Source organism: Neodiprion pinetum, chromosome 2 (assembly GCF_021155775.2).
Source record: "Neodiprion pinetum isolate iyNeoPine1 chromosome 2, iyNeoPine1.2, whole genome shotgun sequence".
In the NCBI taxonomy this organism is placed as follows: Eukaryota; Metazoa; Arthropoda; class Insecta; order Hymenoptera; family Diprionidae; genus Neodiprion; species Neodiprion pinetum.
In genome coordinates, this window is record NC_060233.1 from 25,377,042 (window position 1) to 25,391,600 (window position 14,559).

At 40.1% G+C, this 14,559-nt stretch overlaps 1 protein-coding gene across 6 annotated transcripts in view; it reads right to left on the reverse strand.

The window, feature by feature from the left end:
• Window positions 1-14,559, reverse strand: part of LKRSDH (lysine ketoglutarate reductase/saccharopine dehydrogenase) — an 82,712-nt gene that overhangs the window by 35,878 nt on the left and 32,275 nt on the right. The window lies entirely within an intron of this gene.

A 14,559-nucleotide genomic window follows, 5' to 3' on the forward strand; every position in this document is an offset into this window, starting at 1 on the left:
TTAAAGGGAGAGGTGCTAGCAACACTGTGGTACAGGCACAAACCTAACTTGGAGAAACTGAGAACCTTTGGCTGCATTGCGTTCCTGAAAGTACCCAAGGAAATCGTGCGAGGAAAATTCAGCTCACGCTCACTACGTTGCCTGATGATTGGATACTGTCCGAATGGATACATACTTTGGTGCCCGGAGGATCAACAAATACTCAAGGGGCGAGATATCATCTTCATGGAAAAGAAATTCGAATTTGAAAGAAGCAGCTCTAACGACTGGCTAAAGGACAACTTCGAAAAAGAAAAAGAAGAAAGCAGTTCTGAACCAGAACCCGAACACAAAAAACTCAAAGAAAACATGGAACTCGAACGAGAGGAACCAAACGACCTCTCGCAAGAAACCGAAGGAACTGAATTCAAACCAGAAAACCCGGAGCCGATTGCAACACCGAGAAGGAGCACCAGGAACAATATCAAGCCTCGACACCTGGACGACTACTACCTGCTAGCGATGAATGCAGAAACATTCGTTGAAGACGTCCCAAAAACTTACGAGGAAATAGCGACTCGAAGCGACAAAACGGACTGGGAAAACGCAGTTAATGAGGAGATCCGATCCATAATAGACAACAAAACCTGGGAAATCGTCGACTTGCCACCTGGAAAGCGAGCAATCGACTGTAAATGGGTTTTCAAAACCAAGCGAGGAGTAGATGGAGATGTTGAACGTCACAAGGCTAGGCTCGTAATCAAAGGCTGCGCCCAAAGACGTGGATTTGACTACGAAGAGACTTATGCTCCAGTCGCTCGTCTTACAACATTGAGGGCTCTACTCTCAGTAATAAACCAGGCTGATCTACACACCAGACAGTTGGACGTGAAAAATGCATTTCTGCATGGGAACCTGCGCGAAGAAATATTTATGAAAATTCCTCCTGGATTCGACGGAAAACCTGGACAAGTCTGCAAGCTGAAAAAGGCTCTCTATGGGCTTAAACAAGCGCCTAAAGCTTGGAACGAAACATTCGACAGCTTCGCACTTAAGATTGCACTCAAGAACTCAACCGCCGACCGCTGTCTCTACACCGCACATAGAAATGACCATAAGTTCTTTCTGATCCTGTACGTAGACGACATGATAATGGCAGGATCCGATGAAAGACAAGTGAACACGATAAAAACAGCCCTAGAACAAAGGTTCAAGATGAAAGATCTCGGGGAACTGAACTCGTTCTTGGGAATCAAAATGAAAAGACCAGAACGTGGAACTCTCGTGCTAAGTCAGAAGAACTATTTCGAAAAACTCTCAACAAGATTCGGAATGGAAGACTGTAAGGCGGTTGGAAACCTGATGGAAGTAAATCTCGAACTTCAGGAAGAAAACAGCCAACCGGAAGAAATAACTCAAGAAAACAGACCATACAGGGAGCTAATCGGGTGCCTGATGTATGCTAGGACCACAACAAGACCAGACATTAGCGCTACTGTGAACGTACTCAGTAGGTATCGAACCAAATACACAGAAGCTCTGTGGAAAAGCCTGAAAAGAGTTTTGAGATACATCAAGGGTACGCTGGACCTGTGCCTTCTGTTTAAAAAGAATCAAGGACTTGTCGTTAGCTGCTACGCAGACGCAAGCTTTGGAAGTGAGAAGGACCGAAAGTCCACGACGGGATACCTGAACCACCTACATGGGAATCCAATTCTGTGGGGAACACGGAGACAGAACTCCGTATGTCTCTCATCAACCGAGGCAGAATACGTAGCTTTAACCATGGCGGCTGCGGAACTGCTCTGGATCAAGAAACTTCTCACTGAGCTCAGAGTTGACCAACAAAATTCTCTAACCATCTACGAAGATAACCAGGCATGTATCCACCTTCTGCACCGATGGGAGCACAAACGACTTAAGCATATAGACGTGCGATACAACTTCGTGAGAGATCTGGCTGAGAAGAAGACGATTGACGTCAAATATATCAACACCAAGGACCAAATAGCCGACGTACTAACCAAGGCGCTGCCCAAAGATCAACATCAGAATCTGTGCAACAAATTAGGAATGTTGAAAGTAGGATAAAACAGCGAATCTGTGATTGTTTTATTACCAAAGACCACGTGGAATTCGTTGATTTGTTTGATTTAATGTCTCATAGTTAGAGATCCTAGAGACTTCAGAGTAATGTTTCTCTATTCAAAGTTTAAGATGTACAATAATAATAATAATAATAATAATAATAATAATAATAATAATAATATAATCCCTTTTTCGAAACAGTACACGAATTGAGGAGGAGTGTTCGAATAACTAGGTGATAGAAATTCGTGCCGATAAGTGGTGGCCTCTGTGTTAAATACCTCAACTGGGCGAACCAGTTCAACGGCTAGCTAAAGCTGCCCCTCTAGGGTACGTTCCGATATACACTGCGAGCACTGTTCAGTGCTCTTACTGGGGAGAAATTCGTTCCGTTATAGACAAACAGTATACAGTCGCAGTATCCTAGGGAAATATATGACGTCATAAATCGTCGCCATTTTTCTACTGTGAACACTGGTGCTTTCGAGGTAAGGTGCTCTCAGTGCTTTGATCACGTGATCAACAGCGTTCAGAAATTTAACAGCTTCCACTATTGATAATTATTATTATTGAATATTGTCATTTAAAAATACCGGCCGTTAAAAACAAAAATGGAAAATTTGAATAAATTGTGTTTATTGCAGTGTGAAACAAATATTATGTATGAAATGAAAGTAACGCTAAAAAATGTCGATCACGGTATACTGTACTGCGTTCCGTTTTAAGCAGTAACCAGTATAGCTAACTATAAAGGAACGGCTTCGCAGTATACTAAATTGACGTCACACCTTGCAGTGCTCGCAGTGTATATCGGAATATACCCCTAGTCTTCATGATATAAGTTTAAGTCTTTACGGACGCTAGGCAACCACGCTCTGTATAAAATTCGAATTCAACTAATAAAATACCGTGTAAAGAACTCCCTTGTGTTATCCACAAGATTCCCAAGTTACTGCGATATCAACACTCACGTACTATAGTTAATCGTAAAAAAATTTCATAACACAGTCAACTCAAAAGGTTCCCTGTTCTCTCTCGCAAACCTCATCGTAAAGCGTTATAAAATCTCTTTCGTAAGGCTAATTCTTGCTTCAAAGTCTATCGTTTCCCAAATCATGGAATCCCATGGAGCTTCTGACAGGTTTCGAATGAATTCGCCAAAAGTTTTACTCGAATGACCCTCAAATTATCTCAATCGAAGTATAGAAATTTCATTTCACAACAGTAACGATCTGCTTATTTTTTAAAATATCATCACAAAACTATCCGAATACAAACTATGAAATAAAACAGTGTTCAATATAAGGTTATATCGTTGAATCAATAACAGTTGTAACAGTACAGTAACTTGCATGGAAGAGTTTTTTCAGTTTTGAGCTATCGGATGATCATATTAGCTAAAGCTATCTCTTACAATCAGTATTATACCTTCTTTGATACTAAAGATACTCTAAAAATTTTACAATTGTATAAGCATTGAAACTGACAAGTAATGTTTTAGAATAGGCGTCAGCCTTGTACCGCGAACGGTTGATCCTGCGGCGGATCTTCCATAGAGATATTGTAGATAGAGCAGGTGAGATATAGGTGTTTTTGTAAGCATACCTAAAACTTCTTTGGTGATTGCGGAAGTATCACTTTTTTCATGCAATACAAGTTGCCATTTTGATGACTATACGTAGTCAATCCACTGGACTATAATAATACTGGAGCGCTCACTACGGCGACGGGGGTTCCGGTGAGAAAGATAGCTCATTGTCAGACGTGAAGTGCTCTCTTTTTACTAGCTACGGCACATAAGCGGGACAGTCTAAACAAAAATGTAATGTTACTAATTTACAAAAGAAAACACGTGCGAAAGGGGCACTGATCTCCAGTGCACAAGCTTTTTGAAAGACTGTATCGGTGCAAGAGAGACGGTACTTCACGTCCAAGTTGTCTCCCTTTCCGAAAAGCCAGCCGTATACCGAACCATACAGTGAGTGTTCCAGTATTATTATAGTTCAGTGAGTCAATCACATTTTATAATATGCGCGGCAAGGAAGGGGGGTGGGATGACGAGACTCGGTTATCTCTCTCTATCACGCTCTACTCTACCCTATCTCGTTCTCTCACTCTCTGCCTCTCTCTCCTTATCCCATCGAAATCGTACGTCGCTCTTATGCGATGTCGTTCATCTGCTAATTTCCATATGCGTTCTTGGGGGCTTTCGTTCATGCCAGGAATCGTTCTCAGAACCTTTGTCCCTAGACTATATACAATCGGCCATTCTATTGGTCCGTCTTCGATCTAGCATGGGACGTAATTCGTTCAGTTTCACTCCAACTTTCGCTCCGATCCCACTGCGGGTCCAGGCGCAACTGACTCCCAATTTGCTTGATCGCCCCGGCCCTCCCTCTTTTCCTTGATATCCGACGCTAATATAGCCCACAGCAAATACCGCCAAAACATGAATGTAGAAATTCCTAATTATCTCGACGCCTAGGTACAGAATGAAACTACACTGCCTTCAAGAAGCAATCAATATTTTATTTTCCTAAGCGTACAAACAGCCGAAATATGCCTCTTAGTTTTCATCAGCAGCATCAATATTATTTTACTTTTTGAACAATATGTATAACATATTACCCATAGATTTGATATTCTCGATGTGTAAACGACTGTTCTTCTAAACACGAAACGGTGACGCATGTCAAGTAGTCAGAAAGAAATAGAAAGCACCCCGCGATCTTCTGTCTCTATTTATTCGCAATGTGACATTCCACAAGCTTTCCTGCTCTGTTTATAATAATTCTATGGGACCTTTACGTAAACGGCTCGACGGGAAGAGTGCTTAAGCGAAGATGGCTGCGGTATATAATTCTTGGCTCCTTTAAAATCGATTTAAATTCAAGTAACACGATTAAAAATTACATCTAGTTGATCAAAATATCGAGAAATAGTGTATTTCACACTGTGATCTGTAGAAAGTTTCCTAGTTCAATTGCGAATCCAGTCTTGTAGTTTGTGCGCATGCGCAAGTATCATGGCGTGTGTACCAGGCGGCTAACGCCGCGAAATTGGTAAGTAAAGAGACGGAATCTAATCAAGTTTGTAAAGTTAGCACCGTAAGTGAAAATAACGGTTGCAAACTACGTTAGATTATTTCGCGGGGTACGTGTACGAAGAATTACACTCGATTTCGTTTGTGCGTTCGTTCGTTTTTGAGAAAAATAAAAACGAAAGAAGGATGCTGAATTTCAGCACTACAATTTCAAATACCATATTACATATTTAGTTTTGCAAATTTCAGAGATCGTATCATGCCAATCGTTCGCGCGATGTTTGCGCGATCAGCACCCAATTTTGTTTATAATGAAATCATAAAGATACGTTAAAAAAATTATTATTTCTAAATCGACCATAGTAGGCACGAGAGTTACATACTGCGCAGGCGTCACTGGCGCATGGCGGGCCGATTCCGCCCGTTTCGCTTTCTGAACCTAACCTAATCGTGAAAATTATAACGAATAATAAAGATAGTGCTTTCCAATTACTTGGGAATAATTTAGATCTTTTAGTAGGTTTGCGCATCGCTTAAATATGAATCACATCACAACGCGCAACGATTCGACTGCTCGGCTTTGCATTTTATCAAAACCTTTTTATTAACTCGCTTTCTAGTCTGTTTGTCTGTTCGGTACAAATTTTGCAATCGATTTTAAACTAACTTCCCGATGAGCTAGAAACTGGAAATATTAAATATGTCTCAGAACTGGATGACAATGCAACATTATTTGTTTGTATAGAAAAATTTGAGAAAAAAAAATTCGAATTGTTCGGACGCGGACTCGAACCCTGATCGTTCGATTTCATGTTAAGAACTCTCGGAATTATGCTATCCGCCCTTTTCTCAATTTATCTATAAACTCCCATTCAGAACGTTTCTTGCGATTCCTTGTCTCATCCTCTCCTTGGTCCTATTCCTTCTACGTCAAGTATGGACCGCTTCACGTATTCTTCCGATGTACAGTATGCACGCATGTGTGTATACTTATTTATGCTACTTACAGCATTGAAATATATTAACACATTAATATATATATATATATATATATATATATTAATGGCCTTCCTTTTGTTGTTCGCCTTCTAAGCCACAAATCCATATAAACAAATACCAATAGTTTTAGTGCGTCACTGCCAAGACAGCGTCTTATAGATCAGAGACTAAAGGCTGCTGCCTATGGTAAAGTGGGAGCCTGTGAAATCATTACTGAAATTTTTGTTTACGGGCTCTTGGCGAGTGACGGTTTATTCAGGATGCATAAGAGGGGGGCTGTACACGCTCAAAAAAGTGTTTGAACCGTCTGCTCCCACAGTTCCGCAAACTCGTAATTATTTCATGGTCTGCCACCTCATGTAGAATAACTCACAATATTATCAAGTAATGATTTTCAGTGTAACGAACGACTAGGGCGCAACTGAAAGCTTACCAAAACCTCTGATATAATATACTGATATAATCATTGCAAGTAGTACATGTTTTGAATTCTTTTGTTATCTATGTTATTCATCATTGTTGTGCTGTTGCAATTTTACATCGCCGAGGTTACCTTTGACGTGATGGTTACCTTAACTTAAATGGTTATACATAAATAGTACAAATAGTGTACTATAAATAAATAATAATGATAAAATAATAATATTCATTACAGTGAATGGTCTCAGTCATAATCTTACCAAGATGTTTAAAATTGGTTACAGAATTTGTCAGACGCAAGACTAAAAAGCTAAAAATAATTATTTAAATTATTTTTATTTTCCACTTCACCCCGTTTTTTAAACGGACTAAGAGTATAAAATAATGTTATCCTAGCTCTACACAAATTTATAACGGCATACAGATTTAAAACGAAAAACGTGAGGCGCATACAATAGATAATAATAAGGAGTGTAGGAGTTCATAATTTTTCATTAATCCTCGAAGTTTTCTACAAGATTCTATAAAAAAAAAGTTGAATCTATTTCTAATCTGTAATGTTAATTGTTGGATGGATGAATGTTTGTCGCACCTGTACCTCCCGCGCCTGCACGCGCCGTGTTTCCAAGGAAGAAGCTATGGTGTGATCCCGTGGCGAGAGGTGGCGCTGAGAAAAAAAAAGTTTTTTTCCAGGCCCGTGTGTCTCCTGTGTGTGTATACGTTTGTCGTAGTCTCGTGATGTGTTCTTGTCAATAAAATTAAACTTTTTTAAATCTATAAACATCAGCGTTTCAATTAATTCTCAGATCGATGAAACTATTCCCTCTGGTACCCCACAAATCTCAACAGGTTATGGGCCCAATAGTCTTGAGAGGAAAGGAATATTTCAGTGTTCAATTGTCAATTAATGCGTTGGCGTTGGTTCGGCAACAGGTCGGTGGCATCACGAGGCACGTGGCAACTAATTTTTTTTTAGTTTTTCCGAGGGCGATAACTGGGTTATTTGTTGGATCGGATATAGCGTGTGCGGTAGAGACTGTGAAAAATGTCGGACATAATATCGGCGAAACATATTGAAAAACTGGACGGAACAAATTTCCTGACGTAGAAATTCGAGATGGTGGCTAATTTGTTTAGGGCAGCGCGGGTACACATCGTGATTGAACGGAACGGAAGTGTTAGCGGCGGATGCTACGCCGACGGTAAAGAACACGTGGGAGGAAAAGGATGCGAAGGCGAAAGTACTAATCTCGACGACTCTTGGAAGTTCGCAGTTAATTTCATTGATAACCTACAAAACAGCCAAAAAAATGTGGGACGTGCTGTGTAGTCAATGTGAACAAAAGTCGGCGTCAAGCAAGTTGCTTCTGTTAAATAAATTTCATACGTATCGAATGGAATCGAGTGACACGGTGGTGCAGCATGTGTCAAAAGTAAAGAACATGGTGCTGCAGTTAAATAAGGTCGGTGAAACTATGTCCGATGCGACCGTGATGGCAAAAATTCGTTCTGGGTTGCCACCAACGCAGACAGCATAAAAATCGGAAAGCGATCCTCCAGAATTCTTTTCAAATATCGCCTTTAGAATTATGAAAAAGATACCTTCAATATATCCGAATGAGGAAGTTTACTATGAGAATCAAAAGGATATCATTTTCTAGAAGCTCCTAAATGAGAAATCTTATACATATTTTTTAGGAGATATCTTTCAATACTCCGAATTTTATATCAGAAAGTCGTCTTCTTGAAGACGTTAAGAATATGAATTTAGTTCTCGCGAACCATATATGTCGGTGCACGATATTCTGGACGCGCTTTCTCGTGCTGTGATGTTTATTAATAATGAAGAACATTTGGTTTATATTTAGTCTAAGCGTATTTGTTAGTATTTAGATTAGTCATAGACCCGTAGCCTGATGAGTGGCATAAAGGAGGGTGCGAGACGAAGACTCTGAGAGGTAGAGCCTTTTGTCGAATGTAGCCACAGTCCTAGAAGATGCTGTTTTCAAGTGCCAGTTGCATTAGAACAGAGCTAGAGATCGGTAAAGCAATGCAGAACCATATTGAGAGAATTCTAGAGGCAGGGTGGATTCGCTGTCGCATTTCCTAGTACGCGACGACTAATTATTAGTGAAATAGAAACAGACTATATTGGAGATAGAGACATTGTTAGTGATTCAAGACTATGATTTGTGTTATTATTATTAGTGATTAGGTTGATTAAATTAAGTGTGAACAAGGCTTCAGCAAGAGTAACCATGGACTCCGCTGGGCCACGTTCCCCTACATATATATTAGAGTGTTTAAAAAAAACTGGCTATTTTTTTTTCGAAGAACATTGAAAAATCTTCCGAGTGTCCCTCAAAAATGACCTCGGTAAAATATGAGCTCTTAATATTGATATTTAGAGGTGGCGATTCTCAATTTTCTATTTCCCATTTAAATAACATGGGAAAAATTTTTCTTAATATTTAGAATTTTGTTGCTTGAAAACGAATCAGTGTAAAGATATAAACAAAACATATTCTTGTAGAAAATTTTACGCTCTACAAAAAAGATCTGATTAAAGATTTGCGCAAGGTAAGTCGTTTCGGAGTTATCAGGCTTCTAACATCGAACCGTTTGAAATAATGATGTTATTAATTTATAAATGCTACAAAATTGACTCATATCACTTAAATACACAATATTATTGATTTTAAAATTAAAACTATACACTTCCAATGAAATGTTAATTAATAAATTTCATTAATCAACGATATGAGTCAGTTTTGTAGCATTTATAAATTAATAACATTTATAACTCGGGCCGAAACGTTCAAAATTTGACTTTTGTATTGACCTGCATATCCAAGAAAAATACTTATACATTACGGTCTTTCATTTGAAATCAACATTGTTTTGGGCTCCCACCTGACAAACTTGCACAAAGCCGCTAAAAATTTCTCGCGTAAATATATCTCTTAAAGGGGTGCCCTGATCAATAACAAAGGGCTTAACAGCCCCATTTTATACACAGTTTTGAACAAAAACAGTCCAACGCATTTTCGTTTGACGCAGAAATAAGGAAATGGCACGGATTTTACAAACTCGCCCTCCTCAGAACGAAATTTAAAAAAAAAAAATCTTTTACAAGAATAAGACAGGGATGGATACAGAAAAATAAAAATATACAACTTAAAAATAGCTTACATAAGAAGCAATTCACCAAGTGAATGCGACTTAACTTATCAGAAAAGGTATGCAAGTATATATGTAAGTATATATCACCTGGTATGCGAGAATTTTTATTTTTTTTTGTATGATAAAACTTGATGTGGACATGACGATAAAAACAGATTCTCAAAATAAAATTTAATAATCAATGCTACATTACGGTTATATATGTTGAAAATAAAATTTGAATGTTGGTTGGGTGGACATGCCGCCAGAGCGCGCGTCTCGCGCGAGACGAGAAAGAATGACTGATGTAACTCTACTGTGATTTCGTGACACACGCTTTTTCTGCGTGTACGTGTGCACGCTTGAGCCTTAATTTTTTTTTTTTTTGCTCTCTCACTGGCTTCTTCCGATTTTGATACAAGAGTTTAACATGAATACGAGTATCGAGCGAATAATCCGCTGTAATATCTGGAATAACAAATATCATTCTGAATAAAACTGATTAAAACAACAGGTTATGGGCCCAGGAGCGCCATTCAAATAATATTTTCTTGCGAAAAGTTCTTTTTCTTGTTTCAATTCAAGCGATAAAAATCGTCAAGCGTCTTGAGGTTAGCCAGCCGCGTGCAACAGTGCAAAACAAAAAACCCAAGATGAACAAGGAAAGTGATCTCTCGGGAATCGAGAAGCTTAAAGGGCTCGAAAATTGGAACATTTGAAAATTTTGAGTGCGAGTTCTCATTCTCGCAAGCGGAGCTCTCGAGGTTACCACCGGGGAAGCAGCAAAACCGAAGCCAACTCAAGGCATGGTCGGAGATGTCTTGACTGCGTTCACGAAAAAACTCAAGGAGTGGCAAAAGCTCGACAGTTTGGCACAAAAAACGATAGTCACAACGGTGAATCAGCAATGTTTGATTCATATAATACATTGTCAGTCCGCACGACAAATGTGGGAAAAATTGCACGAAATTTACGAGAGCAAATGCGAAACCTGGAAGCATATGTTAGAACAGCAATGGTATTCTCTCGGTCGAGATGCCGCTGAAGATATTTCAACGCATATTGCAAAGATTCAAGATCTCGCGTGTAGATTAAACGCACTTGGAGAACCGGTGTCGGAGAGTAGAAAAAAACAAAAATTCTAATGACTCTTCCACCGTCCTATCAGTTTCTTGTGACAGTATGGGAGTCAACGGTGCCGGCTGAGCGTACCTTGTCGAACCTGACAGCAAGACTCACAATGGAAGAAATTCGTGCCGGTGGGAGCGAGAGTCTAGAGAATAATGCTTTCTCGATGAAAACCAAGAACAAACAAGCTTCGAAGGGCAAAAGGCCAGGAAAATGCTTCAAGTGCGGGAAGACCGGACACTGGAAGAACGAATGTCGTTCGAAAAAAGAAAACGAGTCGAAATCAGATAAAAATAATAAAGAGCAAGAAAACCGAGGCAGCGCTATCATCGGTGACATGGTCACAGCGTCCGCACTGCACGTCGGAGGGTCTTCGGAGGAATTGTTTCTCGACTTCGGTGCGAGTCAGCACATGTCCTCGGCTTCCACTGGTTCGTCAATTATAAAAAATTGGTTTCGCCAATACCGGTGAGAGTTGGCAACGGAAATATAATTTTTGCTGTCGGAACCGGCGAAATTGACATTCTCTCGTATAACGGAAAAAAGTGGAACGAAACCATTTGGCTCCTGTACTTTACGTGCCGAAGTTGAAGTTCAATCTCTTTTCAATGTCATCGGCTCTCGACAAAGGAGTCAAACTCGAGTCGGACAACGAGAGGTGTGAGCTACGCCAGCGAGGGACTACAGTCGCAGTGGGGGATCGGCATCAAGATCTTTACAAGATGAAGTTTAAACCCTTCCAAGGAACGACTTCGAGGGAATATAATTCAATGGAAAAACAAGCTCACATCAGCAAGAGTGAGTCGTTGAAAATTTGGCACGACCGTCTCGCACATCAAAATATTCCACACGTGCAAAAATTTCTTAAGCGATGGAAGATCGAGACCGAGGCTGATAAGAATTGGTGCTGCGAAGATTGCGTCTTGGGTAAGATGAGCAAAAAACCCTTCGAGAAAAGTCAGTCGCAGGCAAAGGAGCCGGATGAGTTGATTCATGCAGACCTATGCGGACTGATGGAACACATATGAATTGGCAAATCCAGGTATTTTCTGCTCATTAAGGATGATTTCTCTCATTAGAAATTTTTTTTTTTTTTCTGAAAAATAAATTAGAGGTAAAAATGTACTTCGAAGGTTTAGTCAAGAGAGCAGAGACACAGTTGGGAAAAAGGATAAAAACGCTGAGGACCGATAACGGGTTGGAGTTCATCAATAAAGAGACGAAGTAAATCATGTGGAATAATGGCATAAAACATGAGACGAGTGTGCCCTACACACCCGAGCAAAACGGGACAATCGAGCGCGAGAATAGAACCATCGTGGAGGCAGCTCGCAGTATGCTCTACTCAAAATCAATGGATCTCACGCTGTGGGCGGAGGCAGTTCACGCGGCAAATTACGTGTTAAATCGAACTGGCACGAGCAGCGTCAAAGGCAAGACGCCCTACGAGCTCTGGTTCGGACAACCGGTGAAAAATATAAATTTCAAGGTATTCGGCACGGAAGTGTATACCCATGTGCTGAAACCGAGAAGGAAAAAGTGGAGCGCTAAAGCCAAGCGGGGAGTTTTTGTCAGGTATGACGAATGTACCAAAGGCTATCGGTTGTGGTTTCCGGATCAGACAAAAGTCGAAATATTTCGAGACGTCAAGTTTCTTGCTGAAGATGGTGTGCTTGCCGAGGGCGAAAAATCTCTCGAGAAGCACAGTGTGACAGAAACGCATGTACTCGAGGATGACGAAAGCGTAGAAAACTCCGAGGAAAGTAACGACGAGGAATCTCGAGACTCAGAGGGAGATAGCGATGAAGAACGAGAAGATCAGCGTGAACCAACACCAGAGCGTCAAGAGCTTACCGATATCAATGCTTAAAATAACGTCGAGGAAAATCGTGAGCAAGTCAGGCCACAACTTCGTAACAGGCAAACCCTGCAGAGGCCAACTAGATTCGGATACTTCAAGTTTGACGTGGATAATATTTTTCTTGCGGAGAGTCAGGAACCAAAAACATACGAAGAAGCGCTTAAAGATGAGAATTGTGAATCTTGGAAAGACGCAATGGAGACTGAGATGGATTCCCTGCAGAAAAATAAAACCTGGGATTTGGTAAAACCTCCTGCAAATAAGAAAATTCTCCCGAATCGCTGCATCTACAGGTACAAACCGGCGGCGAATGGTCAAAACGGAAGATGTAAGGCGAAATTGGTCGTCAAGGGGTTCTCTCAGATTCCCGGAATTGATTACGAAGAGACATTCAGTCCCGTCGTGAAATTCGGGTCGATTCGGTCGGTTCTAGCCGTTGCTGCAACATCACAGATGCAGTTGGTGCAATTTGATGTCAAAACGGCATTTTTAAACGGCGATCTCACCGAGGACATTTACATGGCCCAGCCGAAGGGTTACGAAGACGGCACACAGAAGGTCTGTAAACTTTGAAAGGCCCTGTACGGCTTAAAACAAGCGGCCAGGTGTTGGAACCAGAAATTTGTGGATTGTTTAAAAAAATTTGAGTTGCAGGCAACCTCGGCGGATCCTTGCGTTTTCACATTTCATAAAAATGGCGGCACGTTAATACTCGCGATATATATCGACGATGGTCTCGATGCCTCGACGTGCAAGACAGCAATCGACAAACTATTGCACCATTTCGCAAAAACATGAATTAGGGGAATATAATTCCGAGTAATGAGTTACCCCCACCCGCGGACCGAATTCTGACTGAAAATTGAGACCAAAACACAATTTCCACAGGCGGACTTATTCAGAGGTTCGCCCCCCATTCTGCGGTGTGCGACGATGCGTAACGATTCGTGAAGTGGGGGGGGGGGGGGGGGGGGCAAGGCTCGAGCGAAGATTAGGGGAAGCGGACTTATTTGGAGAGGGCTTATTCAGAGGTTGCACTGTATTTCAGAAAAGGATCAGAAATATTTCAAATGTAATGAGAAATCACCGAAATTTTCGAAACTTTTTCATAAATCTGTCAATTGCAACGTAACATTTTGAATATTTCCGAAATGCTTCGAAAATGTCTCAACTGAAACATAACATTCGAATACTTCGGAAATATTCTGAAGACACGCTTAGTGGAAAAAATTTCACATTTTTCAACAATATTTGAAACATTGAACGATCAAATATGTCATTTCCGATATTTCTGAAGTATTTTAGAAATACTTTAGTTTTCATTACTTTGGAAAACTTCAATGAAAACCATATTCTTATAATACATTACCCATTTAAGATGCTGTGCTGAGAGAATAAAATGTTTCAGAATAATCAGTTATTTTATTACTGTTAAATTTCATCATTGCTTCGGCAGAAATTATGCAGAGAAAATTTATCGGTTAGGTCGTGCGACTAGTAATGAAAAAATCTCTTAGTATCTCATATATATACGGTAGCCTCGCGTAGAGAGAGAGAGAGAGAGAGAGAGAAATATCTCGGTTCAAATCTGGTTTAATTAATAATACGAAGTATCACAGCAGACTTCAAATATGCATTTTAATTGATATCCAGAACCAAAGATAGGTTACGGTAACCTAAACATCCTGCTGTTACACTTCAAGAACACGTTTTTTTATTTCGGATATCAACCACCCGCACGAGTAGAAATATATCAGAAATATTTCAAATATGTTTTCCGCATCGTTTCAAATATGTGTCATATATGTGTCTCTGTCTGTATTTATAATTCAGAAAATATTCATGGAAAATATTTCGGAGTTCTTGCATTAGAATATAT